Source organism: Protopterus annectens, chromosome 1.part0, assembly GCF_019279795.1.
Source record: "Protopterus annectens isolate FY-2018-M chromosome 1.part0, PAN1.0, whole genome shotgun sequence".
In the NCBI taxonomy this organism is placed as follows: domain Eukaryota; kingdom Metazoa; phylum Chordata; order Ceratodontiformes; family Protopteridae; genus Protopterus; species Protopterus annectens.
Window position 1 is genome coordinate 1,793,854,968 of NC_056725.1, and position 24,805 is coordinate 1,793,879,772.

Consider the following 24,805-nt stretch of genomic DNA (forward strand, 5'->3'; position numbering starts at 1 on the left):
TTGTTGCAGCCTCTGGGCCAACTTGCAGCTGTGAAAGTGGGAAAGCAATTGCCCCCCATCACCCTATGGTTCAGGCAACCTTGTCCTGCACAATTCACACAAAAGCACTACACACAATGCCAGTAAAAGTCACATTCTAGAAAAACACCAGTTCATTTTTTACCTTAGATATGATTTATGACAACTCAGTATAGATTTTTTTCCTGGGCATGTATCTCATCATGATCTCAGAATAGATTAGTTATATTCATACCTTACAGAAGCTGAAAACAATGCATGGTTCACAGCACCTTATTCTAGCAATGTACCATACCAACAAGGGGTTGTATCTTTTGAAATATTTTAGCATCTTCATCTGAATTTTTCTGTGCAACAAGTGTGCTTATTCTGATATAAACTACATGCAGCTTGTGCATTTAGATGCAAACTGTATTGAAACACTTCTCCAATGTGAGAATGGATCATGTGCAATTTGTGTGACTTGAAAATAATGAATATCTTTGGATTTTCAGATTCTAATGGATGAAAAGCAACAGGGATGTAGTCTTAGTAAAAATAAAAATTCTGAAAGCCAAAACATAGGTTGTGACTTCATCTAGCTTAAGATATATCACAAAAGAATAGTTTTATTGCATTTTGCACACAGTCTGTCCTTTAAAATAAGCACATTGTGATAAAATACACACTAATTTTGATGATGAACAAATCACATTAATTGAGCACCCCCCCTGCCAATTATGCTGCTCTTTCTGTCACTGCTGAGAGCATACGTTAGAACAGAAGGGCCACAATTCTGCAATTAGGCACCTGCCACAGATATTTCAAGGATTTTTCAGTTTTTGCTGCCCTCCATACCTGGACATGACCAGGCACATTTCAGCTTAAACAAACAAGATATTATCATCACCATAACTAACAACTCAATTTAACCACGTTCTAACTGGGTAGACCGCTGATATTTAACTGTCATCAATTGAAAGAAATTATGTCCACAGTAAAGGAGTTTAGGTTACTGTTACCTTGTTTTTTGTATGCACACTTCCCTTCACAATCTAGATCCATAATTATTTTGTTGTGATCTGGTTACCATATGTCAGCTGCTTTCACCCCCCCCCCTCCATCTTCTTGCCTTAGTACAGCTCTATATAGTTTTACTCTGTTCACTTTAAAGATTTCCTGTCTTTACATATATATTCCAACCCGTTAAACACAGACACACATAGACACACACAGACACACACAGCAAAATAATGAATTTCACTTTCTACCCCCACCCACATACATACATACATACTAACACAACGCAATACAGTAGTGGGTTCCTCTTTGTACCCAGTCTCTCTCTCTCTCACACACACAAACCATCTCAACAGAATGGCAAGTTTAAATTCCACGCTTAAGTGTAGACTGTTTTTGCATCTGCATTGGAGTGCATGTGACACACACATGGTCCTCCTTAAAGGAGAAGACGCCGCCAACTACAGAGTGAAGAAGTTCTTTTTTTTTTTTTTTGATTGTTGCAGCCTCCTGGCCAACTTGCAGCTGTGAAAGTGGGAAAGCAATTGCCCCCCATCACCCTATGGTTCAGGCAACCTTGTCCTGCACAATTCACACAAAAGCCCTACACACAATGCCAGTAAAAGTCACATTCTAGAAAAACACCAGTTCATTTTTTTACCTTAGATATGATTTATGACAACTCAGTATAGATTTTTTTCCTGGGCATGTATCTCATCATGATCTCAGAATAGATTAGTTATATTCATACCTTACAGAAGCTGAAAACAATGCATGGTTCATAGCACCTTATTCTAGCAATGTACCATACCAACAAGGGGTTGTATCTTTTGAAATATTTTAGCATCTTCATCTGAATTTTTCTGTGCAACAAGTGTGCTTATTCTGATATAAACTACATGCAGCTTGTGCATTTAGATGCAAACTGTATTGAAACACTTCTCCAATGTGAGAATGGATCATGTGCAATTTGTGTGACTTGAAAATAATGAATATCTTTGGATTTTTAGATTCTAATGGATGAAAAGCAACAGGGATGTAGTCTTAGTACAAATAAAAATTCTGAAAGCCAAAACATAGGTTGTGACTTCATCTAGCTTAAGATATATCACAAAAGAATAGTTTTATTGCATTTTGCACAGTCTGTCCTTTAAAATAAGCACATTGTGATAAAATACACACTAATTTTGATGATGAACAAATCACATTAATTAAGCACCCCCCCCCTGCCAATTATGCTGCTCTTTCTGTCACTGCTGAGAGCATACGTTAGAACAGAAGGGCCACAATTCCGCAATTAGGCACCTGCCACAGATATTTCAAGGATTTTTCAGTTTTTGCTGCCCTCCATACCTGGACATGACCAGGCACATTTCAGCTTAAACAAACAAGATATTACCATCAACATAACTACCAACTCAATCTAACCACTTTCTAACTGAGTACACCTCTATATTTGTCATTAGTTGAAAGAAATTCTGCCCATAGTAATGGACTTTAGACTGCTGTTACCTTGTTTTTTGTATACACACTTCCTTTCACAATCCAGATCCATAATTATTTTGTTGTGATCGGATTACCATATGTCAGATGATTTCATCTCCCCAATCTTCTTGCTTTGGTACAGCTCTGTAAAGTTTTACTCTGTTCACTTTAAAGATTTCCTGCCTTTACAAATATATTCCAACCTGTTAAACACACACATACATGTGTGGGTACATATACAAAAATCACACTGCAAAATAATGAATTTCGCTTTTAAGCCCCTCCCACATACACATATACTAACACTCTACAATACAGTAATGGGTTCCTCTTTCTATCCAATCTCTCTCTCTCTCTCTCTAACACACACACACACACACACACACACACACACACACACACACACACACACACACAAAACCGCACAACCACTTACCTTTTCAACAGAACAGCAAGTTTAAATTCCACGTGTAAGTGTACACTGTTTTTACATCCATGTTGGCATGCATACAACACACGCACAGTCCTCCTTAAAGGAGAAGACGTTGCCAACTGCAGAGTGAAGAGGTTATTTTTTTAATTTTTATTTTTTAATTGTTGAAGCCTCCTGGCCAATTTGCAGCTATAAAAGTGGGAGCTCACTTATCCCTCCTCGCCCTTTTGTTCTGGTGCACTTGGTGTGCCATAAAATTATATCACATCGTAAAACTCTTTTACTCTCAGATGCCTCCAAGGCCACTTACCCTTTTCAATGAGCAATGTACTGATTAGTCCATACATCTGAGGATAGTGGTTGGTGTGGGCTATGTGCCTAATCACAGTTCTACTCCAACTCCCACGACAGTTGCATACCTTACATGGTTGTCCTATTCCACAAGGACTTTGCATGTGTAGAAAGCTGTATGCAACATACATATATCATGAAGACACATCAGACTATAAAATACATGGAAAAGAACTAAACAAGCACCACATTCAACAATCACTCTGGTATGCCATATGTAGGCATTACACACCAAGGCAACTCACTGTACCACCTACAACACTACTGTCACTGTCGGGAGATGAGAAGGAGTGCTGCCAGATAATGGCCATTGCACTTTACTCTTCAGGAGGTGGGACGGACCCTTGAACAATGCTAGACAAGCAATCACGAGGACTATAAGATGCCTAGCCATATACACCTTTAAGTACACAAACTTAAAGGTCATGCCTGGGTTTGTGAAATTTGGAGATACTTTATATAATGTACATGACATGCCTAGAAAATTAGAAACTTACTTCCTCCTACATATCTTTCATTTGACACAAGAAGTACAACTGTGTTAAGTTACACTTTCCCATAACAGTACATGTTCAGATTGCTCACTGTTAATGTAGATTTTAAGCTCTATAGGTTGTTTCCTGCCTAGCAAACAACAACTGGCCAGCTTCAAAAGGCTCAGGCACTGCCAATACTTTTACTCTGACTGCTGACTGGTGAATTCCAAGGAAGAAAATCAGCAGTCAGCATGAAGATTTCTTCAGTACTTTTTTCCCCATACAAGGAGACATGAGCCTAACAATCCTGATACAAACAACTAACAGAAACATAAAGCAGAAAAACACAAAACCCTATTTTATATCCCAAATACAACTACAAACAAGACTGTGTGTGTGTGTGGGGGGGGGGGGGGTGCAGCTACTGAATCAGTAAGGAATCTGAACATGTTCTGTTACAGATAAGTGCAATATATACAGCTGTACTGCATTCATCATTATCATTGCTGCAGTAGCCTTTAGGTTATATGGGTTGATTACCAAAGCCTATCCAAGCTGGATAAAGGAAGCCTACAGATCCAGGAGTCCCTGGTGAACATTCCTAGCAAAGCTCGACCTGGACCTAGAAAAGGAATCCAGTGTATAATGCTTTGTAAAAGTATGTACAGGGGGCTATATAGTTTCCTCTGGAATGTTTCTAGAGCCCACTCCTTTCCAGTACACCATTGAAGAAGACAAGGCTCTAACAGAATGTGCCTTAATACTGCCTGAAATGGATATGTCATGAAGGGAATAACAAAAAGCAATAGCTGAGGATAACAAGCTGAAAATTTTCTGTTTAGACACAGGATGTGCTGCCTTTCTTGTCCCTTGATAGGAGATAAATAGTTGATAAGCTTTTGTAAAGTGCTTAGGTTCGCCAAGATAATACCTGAGCTGTGTTTGTAAAATGGGAGATGGATGGCTTTATTCAAAGTAAACTCTGAAACCACTTTGGGCATGAGTGAGAGGTTTGTTTTTTAACAGACACTTTGTGTGTGAAAAATCAGGTAGGGCTCAACCACTATCAGAGCTTGCAACTCACTCTTTTTCCAGATGTCAGAGCAATGATGAGTATGGGCGGCCACGGTGGTGCAGTGGTTAGAGTTGCTGCCTCACAGCAAGAGGTTCTCCGGTTCGATCCTCGGCTGGGGTGCCTTCTGTGCGGAGTCTGCATGTCCTCCCTGTGGTTGCGTGGATTTCCTCCGTGTGCTCCTGTTTCCTCCCACATCCCAAAGACATGCTGTAGATGGATTAGACACTCTAAATTGGCCCTAGGTGTGAGAGTGTGTGCCTTCTGTGGAAGGTTGGGCGCAGGGCTGGCAACTCGACACCATAAAACTCCACTGCCAATCATGAGTGGACAGCTGATCCACTGTGGCGACCCCTAACTAGGAAAAGCTGAAAGAAGAAGAAGATGAAGAATAGCAATGATGAGTACAGTTTTGTATAACAAGAACATTAAATCAGCTTGATTGCGAGGTTCAAAAGGTGACAGTCAATTTCTCCAGCAAAAAGGTGAGATTGTCAAGGAGGTGCAACCTGTTAATGAGGAGGTCTCAGATGTAAAACTCCTTTCAGAAACTTTTACAACACACAGAGAAGTAAGACAAGATCAACAGGCAACATGCTGATTTAGACACAAAGATGAATCTTTACAAGGGAAGAAGAGAGGCTAGGGGAAGGTAACTCACACAAAAATTTGTGGACCAGTAGTACAACATCCCTGATGGGTTCCCTGTTATTGATTAGGAACAGACTGGAAAATCACTTCCATTTATCACAACAGGATTTTCTAGAAGCAGGCTTTTTTGCCTCCTTTAGTATTTTCTGAACATCCTCATGAAATAAGAACCTAAAAGGTAATGAATCTTCTAGGCAGTCAGTTAAAAATTGATTTAATATTGGAGTGTATCAAACTCACAACACAAACACCCAGCGAATAGGTCAGGTGTTAAAAAACAGTAAAAAAAATGAAGGAACCCCCCCCCCCCCCCCCCACCAGCAATGGCATAACCCTATACCAAAAAAAATATTTAGTGCTTTCATCCACCAAATACAAATGGACTTTTTTCTGAATACTAAAACATTTAAACAACTTTGCATTTATACACCCAAATCTGTCAGGTAGCAGGTTGGCTATTAACCTCCAGTTGAGTATGGGCGGTGCCATCCACAACCAGTTCAGGGCATAGATGGCTATTCTGTTTTAGATTTCAGATGCATTTCACAAATTTCTTCTGATTATCCTTAGCTAGGGTCACTATTTTTGCTTCATAATTATCTTTGGAGAACTTGGCGAGATCTCCAATTTGTTTGTTTAAGCTAGAGAGGGATTTCTTCCTCTGATGAGCCAGTTCCCTCTTGTTCTTGGACATTAGTTTCTTTCTCTTGTTGTACAGCCTGTTTATACCACGGGTCCACCAAAGTAGCTTGTTTTTTTAGGCAAGACCTAGTTTTAATCTGATCAGGTATGGTCAATTCTATACAACTGCTTAAATGGTTATACAGGGCATTGGCGTATACCCCTGCACGGGAGTCTGTTATCTGCATTCGAGAGGGGCTTTGGCAAGTGACTCCAGTAAGTCTAGGTATGCAGTATGCTTTCCTGTTTCATGCTGGGGTACCTATAGCTAGCTATGAATTGGTAGGGGCTTTGCCTATAGTTAATTGGTTTGGAGTAGCTCAAGAGCCTCACACTATTTGACCACGCTCAAGGTATACTTATCCTTAATGAAGATGGATATGATTTATTGTTTGGTTCTTTCATGCACAGTTTGTGGTCTGAATGTTTGGAAGGCATTGTAGTTCTGCATGGCCAGGGTACTTTCCATGCCTTTGAATCATGTCTCAATGACTGCACAGATGTCAGCATCTTCCAAAGTGAGGAGTGCTTCCAGGGAATGTAGTTTCTTGTTTAGACTCCTAGCATTAAGCAGCAGTATCTTCAGTTTACCTAAAGAGGATTTTGTTATGTTGGGAGGTTGGTTATTTTAACACTGTCTAAAAGAGGCACAATAGGGGTGGCTAATGCTTTTGCCATTATCCGAAAGCCTAGAGGAGACAGGTGCAGACCATCAAAGGTAAAGTAGCGTGGGCCTGTTGACCATGTCTTCCCAGGCTGACAGATACTGGATCCCTTGAACTGACGCCAGAAGCTAAGCCAATTGTTAAAGTCAATAATTTTTTATTGTATTGTGGCATCATCCTTGGAGAAGGCAGAATGCTGCTTAAGACTAGGCTTATAACTGCCTGTGACACAATCTGAGGCCCCAGTCATGTCTTTCTTCATACAGTCCAGTGACATATGTCTCAAGTCATTCACCCCTACATGGACTATGATGGAGTCATACCAGTACTTGCGGTTTACTGACTTGAGTGACTTGATGGATCCTGGCACCTGATAGGCAGCTAACCATAACCCACTCATTATCCAACCTGGAGATGGGAACATCCATGTGTCATACAATAGAGTCATCTATGACCAATACATTAGGTTTTGTGGTGTAAAGCCTTATGGGCTTATTTGCTGAAACACTGGTATGTGTGTGTTATGGTGTGGTGTGGTTGTTTTTTGCACTGTGTGTGTAACTGGTTTCAGTTTGGGAGGCTGATGATCTTTTGGTAAGTTACTAGTGAGTACCTTCGCATATGTGGGTTTATGTGTCATATCCTTATTTAGTGTGGGAAGAGTGTGTGTGCTGACAACCTGTCTGGCATTCAATTTGTCCTTATGCAAGATTCTTGCCTTCAATTTCATACAGTAACTACATTCCTCACATAAAGTATTTGTTTGTTTCAGGAGTAACTGATTGTCAGTATACATGAGCCGATTGCTACACTGCCTCAGAAGGCCCATGTCTATCAGGCTGGCCAGAGTGATGATGGGAAGCTGCCTATCAATGATAGCAGGTTAATAGTCTCATTAAGACCAGGAAATTTGTTAACTTGCAGTTTTATCTGCCTCAATGTTTCTAACATTTCTAAGGTGTTCTTATAATCACCACACATATAATCCAGAGGAAATGTACCCAAAACAGAAAAATAACATTTCTTATAAAATTTACATAGCTTTGTATGCTTAAGTAGAGCATTATTTTCATATTTCTTTGTGATGGACTATAGATGTTCTTTTATCCTTTTGGAAAGCTTCTGAATGATCAGACCAATATAAAATGCCTCACAATAAGATCAAACCCCCAAATAATCTAAACCAAATGAACTGCAGTTAAAATGCTGTTTAGCAGCTATGACCCTCTGAAAATGTGAAATAATATATCCTTCCATCGCACAGTTACAGGCTCTACAAAAAACACATTTATAAGTACCCTTACTTTTATCAGTTACACTAATGGGTACTTTAGTGTTTTCATTTTCAATTGTCTTGTTTTAGCAATCGAGACTTTTTATATATAAATGTAGGAATTTGACTGTCTCCATTAAATCCACATTACTTTTTAATGTTTTCCAGTTGTCCAAGATTACATTTTTTAATATTTTAACTATCTAGTGACATCTGTAAAACAAAAATATTTATAAAATCTTTACTCTCCTTAACATCTTTATTACCTCCTACTGTTAACATGACTGGAAAATGTGTATTTCTTTTGCACACAATTTCTTCAGCAATGTTTGTCAGCTTATGTAAATTATAACCTCCTACTCTGAACATATTCTTAATTTCTTCAATGCCTTGTAAAAAGATCTTAAGTAGTAGGTCAGGACAATCTTATCATTTGTCCATGTGGCATATTACTTTTCATTTGCTGTAGATATGCACTACTGCAATGTAAATAATTATCATCAAAACAAGGTTTTCTGTAAATACAACTGTGAATCGTCTTGTTCTCCTGATCACAAGTATTTAAAATATCTAAATAATTAAGAGTAGAGCTAACTGAACCTAAAATAAATATAAAAAAATCTGTACAGTGATTTAAAACAAAAAAAATGTTGAATGTCAGCTACAGTATCATTTCATATAAAAATAAATCATCAACAAATCTTCTGTGATACAAAACTTTACCAGAAAAACAAGAAATTTCTGGTAAAATATTAGTGTCCCATCATCTGAGGACCAAATTAGCAAATGAAGGTGCAACTGTAGTTGCCACTGCTGCTCTTCTTATTTTCTTGACAAAAAGCACTATTAATGAAGAAAAAATGTTTAATAACATACATTTCTATCAATAAACACAATGTATTATTACCATTAGAAAATCTAAGAAATTCAATTCCCTTATCCAACAGAATTTTAGTATATAATGACTTACTATCCAACATGAACAACATTTCATGTCCTGAAAACTGGTAATATCTAAGCAAATCTAAAAGATCCCAAGAGTATTTTATATAAATGGGCATTAGGTGTACAACAGGGTTAAACAGCTTCCAAAAAAGAAAAAAAATATAGAAACACAGTCTGCTCATAAGTTCATAGGTGTTTACTAGACTAATGACCACAAGGCCTTTTTAAGCCTAGCCATGCATCCCAAATATCTGACAAGTTCTGTACCCTTGATAGGTGTAAACAGGGGGTTGGGAGATGAAACGTAAGCAGGGGCCTGGGAGAAGAACCATTTACAGGTTGTCTGTGTCCATTAGAGACATAGTTGCCAAACCAGGGATAAATTTCCTGTTCCCCATCCAATTGTCCAAGTTAAACATAAATTGAGTTAGGGAAGAACTTTGTTTCACGTGGATGGGAAACTTACTCCACAGATGGGGAAGTCTATGGGATACATTCCTATTTCTCCAGCAGGTCCTATTTATATCACAGGCAAGGTCTAAGTCTTTAGATCTGATAATTCTGGTGCTGTTTGTTTTGTGGAAATGCAGGAGGTCCATCAGAGTGGAGTCTGACAATGCCCTGTATGCCAGGTAAAGATCTCCCCTCAAAAGCCTGTAGGAGACAAAATACAGGGATAGGGTCCTGAGGTGGTCTGCACAGGACATTTTACATGCACCCTGTATTCCTATAGTGAGGAACCTCTGTGGACATTCCAATTGTTGGATATGCCTGGTTAGGTACATACCAAAACGGGTACTGTACTCAATGACAGGTGTGATGAATGTTGAATACTGTGGAACAATGACTTCTTCAGACCTAGATGCCATACCTTTGTTTATAAGGTGTACAGCATAGAATGATTTCCACACTACTGCAGATACATGATGGTCAAAGGCTAGATTACTGTCTGTGTGTAACTAAGTCCCTAATTACTGAGTCAACTCTAAGGGGTGTGTTGTCAATATTATAGTTACTAGGGGTGAATGACTTCCTGAAGGATACTATTATGCATTTCTTGGCATTTAGTTTTAGTCCATGGCTCTGACACCAGTTGTTTATCTGTGTCAGCCCTTCCTGGAGAAAGTACAGTTGTGTATACTTACCATAAATGTAGATGTTCGAGTGTGTTCACTGTTGCAATCATCACCTGTGGGTTATCCCTGCTGTGGTAGCCCTCGGCCGGCCCGAATACCAGACTCAATGTTTTTGTGCTGTCGCCTGTAGTCTGACATCAGGTCATCAGTACTATAAAGCACGGCAGCCAACGTCATTACATCAGTTTTTCTTGCCCTAACCCATCAGAAGGACAAGGGAAAAGAGAGACATGGTCCTGGAGGCTAACAGCCACCTTGGGAAGCATGTGTCCCCCTAGGGGAAGATGTGAAATGGGGATGGAGGGAGGGAAACCAAGACTGCAACAGTGAATACATTTGAACATCTACATTTAAGGTAAGTGTATACAAATGTACTAAGTTCTTTGTGTTTCACTGTTGCAGTCATCACCTGTGGGAGGATTCCCAACACTGAGGTAAAGGGTGAAAGGGCAGGTAGGGTTCTAGGTATGGGTCAGGAGGCCCCATGCAGAATTGCAGAGGCAAACCCTGCCCTAGACTTAGAAAAGAGAGGTAGGTGGTAATGCTTTGTGAAGGTATGGACAGAGGTCCAGGTGGCCACTTCCAATATGTTCCTGGTAGGTACTCCTCTGAAGAAGGCAGTGGAAGTGGAGGTTGCCCTAGTGGAGTGGGTACGGATTGACTTAGGGATGGGTTTCCCATGTAGTCTGTAGCAAAAATGGATATAGTGTGAAATCCATTTGAAAATGGTTTATTTGGAGATGGGCTTACCCTCTGCCCCTGGGGCAAAGCTGAAGCTGGTCAGTTTTTCTGAATGGCTTAGTGTGGTCCAGATAGTATATAAGTTGTCTGTGTGTAGAATTCTTTCCCCTTGTTTTGAGGGCTGAGAAAGAAGGTGGGAAGGTGTACGGCCTCGTTAAGGGTCACATCAGATACCACCTTAGGCATAAAGGAGGGATTAGTCCTCAGAGAGACTCTGCATGGAAAGTTATGAAGGGCTCGACAGCCTTGAGAGCTTGAAGTTCTGAAACCCTTCTGGCTGAGGTGATAGCTAGTAGGAAGGCAGTCTTCCAGGAGAGGTATTTCAATTCTGTTGAAGCGGCAGGTTCGAATGGAGGTAAGGTTAGTTTCTCTAACACATAATTCAATTCCCAGGGTTGGAGTAGGAGGTCTTCTGGAAGGCCTGATATTAGAAGCCCCTCTGAGGAATTGCTTAATCAAAGGATGAGAGAAGAGGGTGGGTCTGAATCATAATGGGCAGAGATGGCTGAGGCATGGATTTTAATAGAGGAGAAGGAGAGGCCACTACTGAGCACCTCTGCTAAGTAATCCAGGATGAGAGGGATGGAAGGTTGGGAGGTATTGCCCCCTTTGGATTGTTTCCAGGAGCAGAATTTTTTCCATTTTCCTGCATAAGATTTTCTTGTGCTGGGCCTTCTGGTCTCTGTGATGATGTCCAGGACCTGTTTGCTTAACAGTGACTTCTTCTTAGTTTTTAGTATATGAGCCATGCTGAAATTTTGAGAGTCTGTAGGTCTGGGCGCAGTACCTTCCCCCTCTCCTGGGTCAAGAGGTCTTACCTTAGGGGAAGCAGCTTTGGAGGCTGTAAGGCCAGACTGTGTAGTAAGGGGTACCAATGCTGTCTGGGCCAATCTGAAGTGATGAGGATGGCCTTTGTTCTCTCCTCTCTTATTTTGATCAGAACCTTGGGAATAATAGGCAGAGGAGGGTATGCGTACACAAAGAGGGAGCTCCAGGGGAAGGTTAAGGCATCCACCTTCCATGCTAGGAGGTGATACTCCCTGGTACAAAACTTGTGCAGTTGGTGGTTGAGGTGAGAGGCAAAGAGATCTTCCTCTGAGGTCCCCCACTCTTGGAGGACTTGCAGAAAGATTTCTCTGTTGAGCTGCCATTCGTGGGGGTCCAGTAAGTTTCTGCTTAGGTGGTCTGCCAGTATGTTGTTGATCTCTGGTGAGTATTGGGCAATTAGGTGTAGCCCCATGGAGGTGTCTGTAAGCCACAGACTCATGGCTAACCTGCACAGGGGGTAAGACTGAGTGCCCCCCTGCTTGTTGATGTACCACATTACTGTGGTGTTGTCTGTTTTTATAAGGAGGACCCCTGGCCTGAGATGGGGTTGGAAGGAAGTCAGAGAATTTTTCACTGTTATCATTTCTTTCTGGTTGATGTGCAAATGAAGTTGCTAGGCATTCCAGAGGCCTTGGGTACACCTCCCTGCTAGGTGAGCACCCCACGCTATGTCTGAGGCACTGGCAGTGATTGTCTGGCTGGAAGGGCAGAGGATGAAGGGAAGACCCTTGTTCATGGCAAAGGCCTCTGCCCACCAGAGAAATTTGTCCCTTATGCAGGGGACCAGTGGGAGAGTGGTCTCTAGGGACTGAGAGTGCTAGAGGCTTCTAGGGCATCATATCCACATTGTAATGCGTGCTTGGCCACTTGACAAGCAGAGTATAGTAATTGTGCCAGCTCTTTTGAGTTGGCACCGTCAGCAGAGGTAGCAATCTTTTGTTTTAATTTTTCCAAAGTATGTTGTTGATATTTTAACATATGGAACTGACAACTGAGTACCCTTATAACTAAGGTTGCAGAGGTGTATACTTTCTTACCCCATCTGTCCAGAGCTCTGGAGTCTTTGTCCAAAGGAAGAGGATTCTTGGCAGAACTAGTCTTAGCTCCTTTGGGTCCCTGTGTAATGACCTCAGGGTCTGCAGCAGGGTTCCTGTATAGGTATTTGTGAGAATCTGGTACTCTGTAGTACCTGTTGGGTTTAGCTGGAGCAGCAGGCAGGGCATCAGGGGCTAAACTAGATTCAAGGAAAACATCATCCACCACTTCTAGAATAGGTGGGATGGCCAGGGGTCTGTGCTGGGGCAGGTCCAGAAACTCTCTAAGCCATTTCTTTGACTGTGGTTAGTCCTGAGATTCCCACTGAAAATGTTCCCTGAGGGAGTGAAGGGTTTCCCCGAAGGAGAGGTTCTCTGGAAGGGAGGCAGAGGGGATGGATTCCTCTGCATCTGAATCCTCATAAACAGTTAAGGGCTGTTGTTCCTCTTCAAGGGCAGAATAATCAGATTCCTCAGACTCTTGGTCTGTCATAATTTCTAAAGAAAGAAGCCTTTTCCTTTTTGGAGTGGGGGCTTGAGTACCTCGTGATAAGGGAGATGAGATCTTCCATCATTTTAAGCATTTGAGCTTGGGGTGAGGGAGCAGTAGCAAGATTCCAGCTAGAAGCAGATTTCCTAGGAGTGGCCTGTCTTCGAGGCCTGAGAGAATCCTTCGGTCTCTGAGAAATGGTAGTCGGAAGAGAAGACATCTTTTTTTGTCTAGAATCGATAGTGCGAACGGCCCCCTCGGAAGCCGGTGCCTACATTGCGGCTCCAGACCCAAAAGAGGCAGAGACAGCCAAAGGCTTGTAAGACACAGTGGATGTCTGCAGCATACTGGACTCTGAAAGGGTCTCAGCAGAAGCCTGCATAGAAAACGAGTCGGGCATCAGGGATTGCGAAAGCACCTCACCGAATTCCAGAGAACTGACGACTGGCATAGTGGTAGCGTCGTCAAAAGGCTTAGCCTTGTGTGGCCTGTCTCTGTCTTTAAGTTTTTTCGGAATGTCAGTGGATTGTTGGCTAATAGACACCATATTGGAATTCGAAGACGGAATCCAGAAATAACTGTCTACAAAAAGAGCTCTATGGTGAATGGTTCTTGCATTACAGAGGGCACAGAACAGGAAACAAGGAACGGCATGGTCTGGGCCTAAACAAGTGATGCAATAAGAATGAAAGTCTCGGTGTGGGATCTGCTTTCCAGAGGTGAGACAATTGTTAACTTTTTCAGACATCGGTTAGAGCAAGAAAAAAGGGACCCCCAACGGGGTACTTAGCTTTAAATGTTTTCTGCTGAAATTCAACTTCTGGTAGTGACCGACAGGCACTTGTGCGAACTGCTTCTGCTACGGGCTCCAAAGCAAGAAATACTGATGTAATGACATTGGCTGCCTTGCTTTATAGTACTGATGACCTGATATCAGACTACAGGCGACAACAGCCGGTGCACAAAAACATTGACTCTGGTATTCAGGCCTGCCAAGGGCTACCACAGCAGGGTTAACCCACAGGTGATGACTGCAACAGTGAAACATGAAGAACATCATTTGTGTCTGTGTGGAATTCAATGACAGCTCATAATCTTCAATCATTAAATCAGATAAATAAAAGTTACAATAGATCCATGTTGTCTAATTTTCACCCAGTTCAACACATGGGTTGTTGGTCTGACACTGGCACTAACTCTGAAGCTTCTTCGATTCCACCCCTGCCCATAATTCCCTGCACTCTAGCCTAATACCTCAGATCAAGTTTCTTCTTCTTGCATAAATCATTTACAGCATTGTACATATTATAACAGTTACAACTAAGAAAAAAGGAGGAGAAGGCAATAGTCAGAAAAGGACTGTTCACAGAGAGGTCGCTGATCAGTAACTACCCGGTCATCCCAAAGTCATGTGTGTCAATATAGTTAGGCCGAAAGAGGGAGGTTGAAATGGATGAAAATCAAGCAACACCGATCTATCATTTTGGTAAGCACATAACTTTTATATTCATTGTTGTTTATTCTAACCTGATTCAACACACGTGAAAGATTCCCAAGCTGTCCATCTGGGTGGAAACAAGGAAGGACATTCCTGAGTGGTTGAAGAACATGACCTGAATTGTACATCTAGTTTATAATGAGACTCAGAAGATTTGTTAGTTTATGTAAGGCTGTGGAAGAAGATACTTTACTCTAGTGAAATGGGATTTATGCTTATCATGTAGAGTCAGATACATTTTGTTATAGACAAAGAAAATGCAGTCTGACCCACCTTGAAAAGGTAACACTAGCAGCTTTACCTAATTTTGGCTTAGAAAAGGCAATAAACAATCAGATTTCATGAATTGTTTCATTCTGTGAATAGAATCTAAGCTGATGATGAACATCTAACATATCTAAAATGTATTCACCATTGTTTGAGTATCTGGGACAAATACTGCACATTTAGTAACTGATTTAAGTTTGCTTTCAATGTCACCTTAGTAAGTAAGGACACATTATTTCTACCAGAAATTCTGCTCTTGTGGAACACCAGATAGGGAGGTTTGCATGAAATTGCCTGTAATTCCAAAATTTATCCGGCTGACATAATTGCCACCAGAAAAAAATTGTTTTCAAGGTCAGGAACTTCAGATGTCCTTCTATTCATCTGCTGCAGTGTTCTTACAGGAGGGAGTTACCCAACAACCGGACATCAGCCAGTATATCAAAGTCTTTTACTATCTTAGGGTGCATGGTATTTCTGATGTAGGCCACTATCAGACATTAGCCATAAAAGAGATGTACACATGCACTGACCTCAGAACTTCTTTGCCGCCAGTCAGATCGCCAGTCCCAGACATCGCTCTGCTGCTGGAATTGCTTACTTCTACAAAGATAACAGCCCCATTGGAGAAACCTTTTTTTGCCTTTTACTGCTGCCTTATTTTTAATTGAGGCTAATGTCATCCAGGAAAGGGAAGTGTGACTTTGGAAGACAGATTCCACATAAGGATAGTCATTTCCAGTGCCTCTTCTATTTTGGGCCCCACCACGACCATAAAAACTGCTCGTCTTTTGTGCCCAAGACCCTCCAGAGTTGGTTATTGTCTCTCGCTATTTACTTATAAAATCAACACCTTAAGCTTTTAGATAAGAGCGCAATGGAAAGTTCCTCAGACCCGACAACAGAGCCTGTTAAGCATAAGGTCAAAAATCCAAGGCCCGAAGCTGAAGCTGCACCTCTGATACGGATGTCTCTCCCGAAGCACGAGAGCTTGGAGACATGCTCTGTCACTGAACTGGATCCACAGGCTAAGCCCACTTTGCATGCCTCTTTGGTACTGGATGTATGTATGTCCAAAGAGGCAACTCAGACATCAAATACAGATGTCCAGGGGAACCCAGGCTTATTGTGTCTGAAGGCCCAAGAGGAATCACCCAGGTCGTGGTTCGCAAGGACATCAACTTGGACTTGGTTGAATGTAGGCCTACATCTGGCCCTCCTCCTTTACATCTCATGGATACCCCTGCAAAGAAGAAACAAAAAACTAAACACGTCTCTCCACCTCTGGACCCAGAGAAGCAATGGCAGACTTTCACACAAGGCCTTTTTAGGGCCTTCAGGGCGCTAAGGCCTCCCTCAGGTTGGCCAGCATTCCCTCCTGCCTGGTCTACCTCCCCTCAGAAGAGACATAGGCCTCAAGCTAACTCACAGGAAGACTCCTCATCTGAAGAGGAGAGTGATTCTCTGGACTTTTCATTCCAAATCCCCTCACCCTTAGACTATGTTTCCCCTGAGGAAGATTCGAATGGAACAGAATCTCCTATGGAGGAAATTTCCTTTGTGAAGACCACTACTAGGATGTGATATTATTTTAAATGGGACAGTACAGAGAGGTCTGAGGTCCAAAAACGTTATGACCTCCTCCAAGTACAGTCCCCTAGTCCTTCTGCCATTCCTCCTGTCATTCCAGCCTTTCTGGATGATTTTGCATCCACTTCAACTCACTCTCCAGCTCCAAAAAAGCTAGACAGGTACTACAAAGTACCTAAGAATTGCAATTTCCTTTTTAAGGCCCCTGTAGCAGACCACTCTGTGATATCAGTAGCCTCTGATAAGGCCTCGGGGTCACTAACTTCTACTTCCCTCCTCCCCTCAGTCAAGGATAGTAGACAATTGGAGAGGCTGAATAAGAAAATGTATACCTCAGCCACCCTAGCTTTCAGAGCACTAAACAATCAGACCCATATGACCAAGTATAATTTGGAACTCCTGTCTCATATTTCAAAGGTTGTGTCAGATACGCTAGATTCGGAGAACAAAACCTTGGCATCCTCTCTTCTTGCTATTTCCTCTCAGGTAGTCAGGTATTAGTTTAAATGCAGCCTTGATGCTGTAGAGGCCACCTCATGAGCTGCAGCATCTTCCTCTGCCCTAAGAAGATTTGCTTGGCAAAGGCTTCAGCCCCTCCCTGAAGACATCAAAGCAAACCTAATAGATGCCCCCTTGGACAATTCTGCTCTTTTTGGGAAAACCTCAGTAGAATTATTCAAATCTCTGCAAGAAAAAAGCAAGGAGCTAAAAAGCCCAAAACACATTTTCGTCTCTCCTGTGCCTAAATTCCACAGGGATTACCCTGCAAAAACAGGTCTTTGTATGCAGACAATCCAAACCCCACTGGAGACCAAAAAAGGGTCCAAGAAAACTCACCAGTTTTCCTCTACTTCTTCTTCTTCCTCCCAGCTCACTAAACAACTCTTTCCTGACAGGACAGACTCTTTAGCATGACTCCTTAAGTAATCTGGGAACCCTCCCCCACTCTCTGCACCTTACCCTTTCCTCCCATCCTGGGAACTCAGCACTAAAGACTCCTGGGTCCTAAGCATTATAAAAAGGGATACTTCATGATCTGGCACACTGTGCCCCCCTTCAGGAGTATCCCCTAACTACCAAAAGACCAGGAACCTCTTTTGTTCCCAGTTCTGCAAAACCTACTAGAACAGGGCACAATTCAACCTGTGCCCACAGCTCAAGAGGGAAAAAGTTTTTATTCACGAATATTCCTAGTTCCCAGGAAGGAAGGTCCTTGGAGACCCATCCTAGATGCCACCTATCTCAGCGATGATTTTCTAATAGTTCTCTCCTTCAAAATGCTTGCCCTACAAACACTCTTCCCCCTCATCCTTCCTCAGGCATTACCAGCATCCACAAACATCAGGGATGTTTACTTCCATATAGATATACACCCCAGATACAGGAAATTTCTACACTTCTCTGTGGGATCCTCACATTTTCAATTCTCGGTTTTGCCTTTTGGACTTTTCACTGCCCTGAGAGTCTTCACAAAATGCCTAGCACCACTGGTCACCTTTTGCAGACTCCATGGCATTCAAATCTTCTCCTACGTAGACGACCTTTTGATTCAAGCCAAAACAGAGGAGGAACTAAGCAGACACCTCCAGTCAACAATAGCCATCTTACAAAGCCAGAGGTTCACTATAAACTTCAAAAAATCTTCCCTCGTCCCATCCCAAGACCATGTCTTTCTGGGGTGCAGGTTTCAAACCAAGGATAGGGCAGTGTCTCTTCCATCCACCAAGGCCCAGGAGATTTCCACCCTTTTCTCAAAAATTCTCCCACTCAATCTCCTGTCTGCAAGGCAGTTTCTGTGAATTGTGGGGTTGATAGCCTCTACCATACATATGCTTCCTCTAGTGAGGTTACATATGAGGAATTCCAATAGTTTTTAATGTTAGTGTGGTCTCAGCATGCCCACCCTCTAGAATTCCTAATACCACTTCTACCCTGTCTCAGGAAGGAGCTCCAGTGGTGGATAGCACATCTGTCCATAGATCTAGTTCTCCCCATTCACCCACATCCCCCAACTCAAGTACTGTATGCAGATGCATCGGATACAGGCTGGGGGGCAGCCCTGGACCATCACATAGTCCAAGGCCAGTGGACATCCTCGCAGAAGAAAAAACACATAAATGTAAGAGAAATGAAGGCATTAATTTTTGCCCTTCATTCTTTCCAATCCCTTCTGAGACCAGGAAGGCTTTGCATCCACACAGACAATATGACTGTCCAATGGTAAATCAACAAACGGGAGGGGCAAGATCCTACCTCCTTTACTGACTAGCCTTACAAGTCTGGGATCTAGCCTACCTACCACATCTCTCTTCAGGCAGTTTACATTCCTTCACATCAGAATACTATGGCAGACACTCTGAGCAGATCCAGAACACAGGCCCATGAATGGATGCTTAACAGGGATGTGTTCCTGGACAATGTCCACCAGTGGGTATTCCACAAATAGATTTGTTTGCCCCCCCCCTCCCCGAACAACTTCCAAAGTTCTGTGCCAGAGAACCCCATCCTTAGGCATGGAAAGTGGATGCCCTATCAATCTCCTGGAAGGGGAAATTCCTTTATGCATTCTCCCCTTCCACTCATTTCGAAAGCCCTGATGAAAATTCAACAGGACCAGCCAAAAATCTTGCTGGTGACTCCCTATTGGCCAAGACAGCACTGGTTCCCCCTTCTTCTTCATCAAACCAAGGGCAATCACCACAGTTGCCTCACAGAGTGGACATGCTCACACAGACAAGGGCTCCCTCATCCACCCACAATTAGAGACCCTCCAACTGACCTTGTGGGTGATAGAGCTCTGATTCCTTTCAGACACTTTTATTCTGAGAATTTGCTACAAGTCCTGCAGGAGGCCAGGCAACCTAATACCAGAAAATCTTACCTCTCTAAATGGAAGAGATTTTCACTTTGGTGTCTCACCAGAAACCAGGATCCACTTACAGCGGATCCCCCTATGATTCTGCCTTATCTGTGTGAATTGCTTAATGCAGGCTTAGCTTACTTCCCCATAAAACCACACCTGTCAGCTATCTGTGCTTGTCTGCCACTTTCACCACCCTTAGCCTCCAGAGTTTAGGATAACCAATTCCTTAAAGGCGTCCTTCACATTAGACCACCCAGGAGACCTGTCACGCCACCCTGGGACCTGAACTTTGTACTACAGAAACTGACTCAGATGCCTTTTGAGCCAGCTTCTTCTAGTTCCTTCAAACTCAGTACTTGGAAAACTGTCCTCCTGGTGGCTATTACCTCCACCAGGTGGGTTTCAGAATTACAATCCCTTATGGCCTCTCCTCCCTTCCTTTCCTTACACAAGGACAGGGTTTCCCTTTGTACCAACCCCTCCTTCATGCAAAGGTAGTTTATGAATTGTCCTTAAACCAGGCTATTCACCTGCACACCTTTTTTCCCTCTCCCCAGAACAGGAGTGAGAGGATCCTACACACTCCTGATGTACACAGACAACTCAGGTTTTACTTGCTCAAGACCAAATCCTTTAGAAAATCAATCAAACCAACTGCTTGTGTCTTTTCACCCCAGGGATCTGGGACTGCCTGTGTCCAAACAGACCATCTCCAACTGGATATCCAAATCCATAGCCTTTTCCCATATCCACTATGTTAAAGCTCTTCCTGGCTCAATCAAAGCTCACTCTACAATGGCAATATCTTACTCGGAGGCATTCCTCAAAGGGCTAGACACCAACTCTATCCTAGAAGCTGCTACTTGGACATCTGTCCACACCTTTGCTAAACACTGTAAGCTGGATTCCATCTCCAAATCCAGGGCATGGTTCACCAGGTCCATTCTCCATGGCTTCCTGGAGAGTTTTGCTGCCACTTCCTTCTCCTTTTCTGCATGAGCTATTGTATTCTCCCTCATGTAAGAATACTGCAACAGATGAATAGAAAGACATAGATTAGTTGTCCCCTTCTCTGTTGCAGTATTCTGTCCTGCCTCCTTCCCCTACTTCCTGGCATTCTTGGATGCACTGATTCTCTTTCCCTTAGACTGTCTCTCTACCTGGGGCTTCAGTTCTGAGGTTGGTGTGTGCTTATGTCTCTTTTATGGCCAACGTCAGACAAACCGAACACCCTAAGGCAGTAAAAGACTTTGATATACTGGCAGGTGACTCCTTCATGTACGAATATGAGAAGTACATCTATTGTTATGGTAAGTTCTTACACAACTAATCTATCTGCTGTGGCTGAAGGTTCAAAAGGGGGTTGGTTTAGAGCCTGAAGCATAATGGTAATATCCCATGGGTCTCTGATGGGAAGCCATAAAAGAAAAGTTCCTCTCAAAAAGCCTTTAGAAATGTTTAGGGAAGCTATGGAGGTGTCATTATGGCCAATATGGAAGTGTAAGACAGTTGCCATTTGAAATTTGATGGTGGAATAACTGGAGCCTCTGACAAAAAGTTCAGAAAAAATTCTAAGATGGGATGAACAGGCAATGAAAAAGGGTCCAGTCCTTTGGAACCGGCCCAGATAAAGAATCTCTTCCATTTGCCATGGTATACCTTCTTAGTAGCTGGCTTCTGAGAAGCTGATATAATCTTGATATCTGCAGTGGGAAGCCTGAATTCTCTGGCTAAGGTCAAAACTGGAGAAACCATGTGGTTAGTTTCATGGAGTTCTGGACTGGAAGCAATTCGGATGGGTGAGTTAAAAGATCTGGATACCGACCCAACATCCATGATGGATGTACAAATAGAGGCCACAAGAAGGGGAACCATATCTGCTGGGGCCAGAAGGAGCAGTGAAGATCATTCTGACCTTGCACTGTCTATTTTTCTGTCTGAACTTGATTACTAGAGGCAAGAGGAGGAAAAGTATATAGGAGTTTTTTTTTGGGGGGGGATCAATTGTAGACCACAGCATTCCTCGATGACTGGTCCTGTGGAGGGATCAGGGCAAAGCAACTGCTGCAATTGTGGTTGAGATAAGAAGCAAAGAGGTCACAACAAGGTTGGACCCAAAGATGATAAATCAACCACTTCTGATGATCTCATGAGGCGTCAGGATAATTCTGCTCAATCTGTCCTTTAATACACTGGATGAACCCAACATGTGCATTGCTATTAGAAAATGGTGTGAAAACATCTCCCATTGCCAAAATGTCATAACCTCTTGAAACAGCAGAGAGGAACAGGTTCCTCTGTTTGCTGATGTACCATACCACTGTCATATTGTCCATCCATATAAATCACATCCCTGGGGAGGAGATCCAAGAATGCCTGCAATACTAGGAGAACCACCCTTATCTCTAAGATATTAATGTGAAGACTGGCCTCTGTGGGTGATCATGTACCTTCGACCATCGTCCCTTTGAAATACATCCCCAATGAAATGCAGCCTCCCCACCCTAGAAGGGAGGCATCCATGGTTACTACTGCCACCAGTGAAACAGGTGACCCTCGCTGACTGAACAGGATGTAATCCACCAAACAATGTGCTGCCGCAGATCTGTGTCAGCCAAGCCTTTGCATGTAGTGGGTGAAAGTTCTGAGACCATTATACTGCTAGGGTCCATCAGAGAACTCTCATGTGGTACCCGGCTAATGGGACCATCAGTATCGTGGATGCTATTAGGTCTAAAAGGTGTAAGATCAATATCACTGGGGGCAAACACATAGCTGTTAGATGTAAAAATAACACCCTAGTATGGGGAAATCTAGCAATCTCATCCTGTAAATTCTATTTGTTGGGTTGGCATCAGATGACATTTGGGAAAATTCACTGTTATCCCTAAATTCATTTGCTGGAGCACAATACACACACATAGCATAGCAGCAAATACTCAGTAGTAGTAGTTAGGAGCCAGTCATTAAGGTAGAAGAAAAAATGGATCCCTGGCAGTCTCAAGTGTGCTGGCACCACTGCCATTATCTTTGTGAACACCCGGGGGGGGGGGGGGGTTGTTGGTGAGACCAAAAAGCAGGGCTCTAAACTGATAGCGATTGGCTCATTGTCTCCAAGCCAGAAACAGAGGAATCTCCTGAAGTGCTTCTCTATTGCCACATGACAGTAAGCATCCTGGAGATCTACTGAGCATATCCAATCATCCTTCCTCAGCAGAGCCAATATGGACTGAATCATGACCATCTAGAATTTTATCAACTTCATGAATTGATATAGGTGACTGAGATCCAAAATGGGTCTAAAGTTCCCTATTTTCTTCAGCACTAAAAAGAACTTTGAGGAGACTCTGGATTCTAACTGGTCTTGGGAGACCAGTTAGATTACTCTTTTTCTATCAGAAACTTCTACTGCTGGTGGTTCCTACTGATTGGGTGGAACATCAGTAAAGCTCCTCTTTTTCTGAGGAAGAAGTGAAAAAAAAAAGAATTGAATAGCCACTGGAAATTATCTTTAGCACCCATAAATCTGTGGTTACATTTATACAGGCTTGTGGGTGCAAAGACAAGTGCTCCCTGACTGCCTCCAGAGTGAGCAGTCAGGCAACATTCAGAGGTGGTGGTAGGGCTTCTCTGAAAAAGATCTGCAGAAGTCCTGGTCTGCTTTTGCCACTAGGGCAATGTCCATTTCAGTTACCTCCACCCCTGCCAAAAGGAAGCCTATCCTTAGGGCAGTCATGGTAAGAGCTCTATGATTTTCGGAATCACATCTTCTTCCCCATCCTCTGATCCTACAGAAGGTATCTTTGGGAAGTGGGAAAATGTATTCCCACTGCTGAGAGAGCATTGACATACTTTTGACTCCTGAGAGGGGTGTCCTTAACTTTGGGTTAAAAGACTGTGTACCCATCACTGGAGGTATTTATAAAGAACATCTTAAAGCGTTCCATAAAGCAACAAAAAATGCATTCAGGCATGATGGTACACTGTGATGCTGGTGCCTGCCACTCTGGCTGTGCCATCAGCTGCATTACAGAGCAGTCACGTGGGTACATTGGAAATTAATTGTAGGTTAGATAGCTAGGAGTCCACTGTCCCCTGGGCATTCACAGGCTAGATACCCTAAAGGATTTGGAGACTTTCATAGTGAAATCCCTCTGGAACCTAGTAACATAATCCAAATAATTCAGCGATCTAATAGCATAAGTCACTGAGGCTAACTCCATTCCCCAAACCTGTCCATTGCCCTAGACACCCTGTTGAGGAGGAGAACAGAAGAACTTTTTTCAGATAATTCCTTTTTTGTGGCCACTGCTACCACCACAGCATCTACCAGGGGACCTTTGCTCCAATGGTTCTGTCTTTTGGAGCTGCTAAAATTCCGACTGCTTTCTTAGGTGTGGGCTTTGTCACATCAGGGTCCTTCCACTCCCTTTGAACCATAAGGTCTATGAGTGGATCACTGTGGTGTACCATCCAGGATGGTGTTGGGCCACAACCAAAAACTTCCAAGAACACTGACTTGTCATGTGAGGAATCGTGGACAGACCATTCCCCTCTCCGTTTCATCAATTCAAGGATTTCACCAAAGGTAACGGCTTTGGCGGGGGAAAAGAGAGACCCTTCACCTTCATCTAAATCCATGTCTTCTGTGAAGGAATCTGTTGATAAGTCTATGTGCTTCTGCTTGCAAGTCTTCTTCTTGTGGACAATTTCTGCTGGGGATCAGGAAGTACAGAATCAGATGGGGAGCTAACATAGCATGTAATCTCAGAAGTTCATGGTTCTGACTGTCCCTGTCTGGCAGGACAGTGAAAACAGGATGACACAGAATCCTGCTAGGGTTTGGGTGGAGCTGAACTGACTGAAGTGGCCTTCTCCTTAGGCATTGCTAAGACCCTGTGAAATGCCTCAAAACCCAAGGCTGCAATCAGTTCCGCAGACCTATTCCTGTCCAAGGGCAATGCAAATCTCTCAGGGTGGATGAGCCTTGACCACAATGCTGACCTCAGATCTGAGCTGACAAGGGCTGAGGCTCTGAGAGGCAGGGATGGCTCTGATAACCTTGGCATTGATCCCTCCCCTCGAAGCGCGGCACTGATGTATTGACTCTGAGTCTCTCCCAGATTGTAAACTTGTTGGTGTCGAAAGAGATAGAGATGCTGTCATTATCAAAGTAACCAAGACTGTGGACCCTGAAGAAGGTGCCTTAGTGCAGGATGGGACCAGTGTGACCAGTTTTAGTCTATCATGGGCTGGTAACATAGAAACAAGAGGAGGGTAGGTTGGACCAACACTTCAGTATATGTTCC

General features: G+C 42.8%; 1 protein-coding gene across 2 annotated transcripts in view; it reads right to left on the reverse strand.

The window, feature by feature from the left end:
- The window catches only part of PDE10A (phosphodiesterase 10A), a 4,065,478-nt gene that overhangs the window by 194,693 nt on the left and 3,845,980 nt on the right, over window positions 1-24,805 (reverse strand). The gene's annotated exons all lie outside the window — the stretch shown is intronic.